This window comes from Triticum urartu, chromosome 3 (genome assembly GCF_003073215.2).
Source record: "Triticum urartu cultivar G1812 chromosome 3, Tu2.1, whole genome shotgun sequence".
Lineage (NCBI taxonomy): Eukaryota > Viridiplantae > Streptophyta > Magnoliopsida > Poales > Poaceae > Triticum > Triticum urartu.
Genome location: NC_053024.1, coordinates 24129089 through 24131375, shown reverse-complemented (window position 1 = coordinate 24131375; position 2287 = coordinate 24129089). Strand labels below are relative to the sequence as shown.

General features: G+C 52.6%; 1 pseudogene; it reads right to left on the bottom strand.

The window, feature by feature from the left end:
• Positions 1-298: 298 nt before the first annotated feature.
• LOC125547760 lies at positions 299-654 on the bottom strand (annotated as a pseudogene).
• Positions 655-2287: the final 1633 nt, after the last annotated feature.

The following is a 2287-nucleotide window of genomic DNA, read 5'->3' as shown; positions in this document are numbered from 1 at the left end:
AGTGTAAGTTTTTTTTCTCCCGGTGCAACGCACGGGCCTCTTTGCTAGTATATCAAAAGTACACATGGTACATGGTAAAACATACTCCTTTATTTTCTCAAAGGGAGCGAAGGAACAACCAAACATCGATACTACAGTGGCCGGCCATGCAGAGTTGCCTCCACGTACGTAGTCCTCTCTCTCATATGGAGATCAGATCAGAGCATTTATTCATGTATATGTAGTATATTGGTAACCTGAATGTACTCAGCATGGATCGGTGGAGCTATAATCGGCGATGATGGCAGCAAGCAATCGATTACTGGATGTTATCGCAGTTGACAGTTGAGCTGATGTTGTAGGGGACGCTGACCCGGCACTTGGAGGGGATGTCTGTGGCCTTGCCTTCGTTGAGCCCACCGGCAGCACTCTTGATGCACTGGCACGCCGCTTTCTTGTCAGCGGCGGTCTGCACTGAGCTGGACAATCTCCTAACGCCGCTGCAGCAGGCCGCAGACGGGCTGGCGCTGCTGCCGCGTGCATAGGAAATGCAGGGCCCAAGGGCGGAGTTCACCTGGCTGCACGAGATTGCCGCATCGGAGGCAACAAGGAGGAGTGCCGCCAGCCCGCCACCAGGGCGACCAGCACGAGCTTAGTAGAGGCAGTGCGAGCCATCTCGACTCAGGATGGACACGGTCCGGTCCGGTCCCTGACCGAGCCGTCGTTTGGAACGGCCGCCCGCGGTCCGGACTGGACCGGACCGAGCAACATAGCGGTCCTACTTTTAGGGACCGGACAGGCCACGGCGAAGCCTGGGCCAGACCGAATGGACCGGCCAGCCATCGGCGTTGATGTGTGCGCATGCAGCAGCGAGGTGGGCCACGTGTTAGATCAATCACTGAATCTCCACACACAGGAGGTCACGCGAGAAATTAAAAGAGAAAGAAGACACGCACGAACGCATTAAGTATGTGGAGAGGATTCTGCGACGCACAACTGTCTGCGTATGTTCTGCTTCCTTTTATTCAGCTCGTATCAAACTGATCACCCTCGACTCGATATAACTGTGCCATCGCACAGACACATCGTGGTCAATCTCTCCGTGGTTAAACACCACTGCCTATTCAGCGGCAACACGGACTAGCGTGCTTCTCGCACTGAACAAACTAAGGGCATGTACAATGGTGCTGTCTTAGGAGTGCCACATAGGATAAATGATGAGATGTAGGAGAGAGAACTCCTAAGAAAAGGCTTGTGTTCTCTTATTTAAGATAAGACAAGAGATGATCTCTTAGCACAATTTGTCTCACCATATTTTAAGGAATTGCTAGTTATTGAAGATAAGACTAAAATATAACCCATTGTAGACATATTTTTTTGTCATCTCTAAATTACATGCAAGACTTAAGATAAGATTGTCTTATCAACCATCGTACATGCCCTAAGTGACAGGTTCAGTAGGACAGAGTTTAACTCAACACTACGTGCGTGAGTGAATTGACAAAGTGGACGACATGCGTGAGCGCCCACGTGCACCAGAAATTAACTGACAGCTGAAACATTGACAAAACAGACGAACTGAATTTTCTAAAGGTGGTGAAACTGAATTTTCTGAACTGACAGTCTTCACTCTCATGAAGAAAAAACGCAGACATTCAGAGCATTCGGGATCTTGCCCCAGTTCTTCCTGGTGGCACCAGCGAGGCGTTCGCCTACCTGGGTAACTGGTGGCCGCCTGGCTGGTGTGCATGCTGTGCTAAACTGACGCGCCATATACTATATATCAGGGTGGACACGGTCCGGGCCGGTCCGGTCCCTGACCGAGCCGCCGTTTGGACCGGCCGGCGGCGGACCGAACCGGACCGGACCGAGCAGCGCGGCGGTCTCCTTTTCCTGCACCGGACCGGCGGAGGTAAAGCTCGGGCCGGACCGAGAGGACCGCCCATGGCGGCGGCGGCGGCGACGTGGTGACCACGGCAGCGGCGACAGACGACTCCGGCGAGCTCCTGGACATGATGAAGACAACTTCATGGTCGAGATCGGCGACGACGAGACGCGGTGGCGCCGGCCAGGGCGCATCTGTTAGCCGCTCATGTTTGTTGCTGCAGCTTTTCCGTTACATGCAAGTATTTTAGCGCGTCCATGAGCCCACGATTTCGTGTGTGGTGGCATTGCCGTGATTAGTGGATCAATTTTGACGTGGAGATAGTCGTGGGATGACGCCTTAATTAACGGATCGAACCTCGCTTCTTTTGCGGTTTCTGTTATCTGTTAGACGGAATAAAAGGAAAGGAAAACACCCACAATT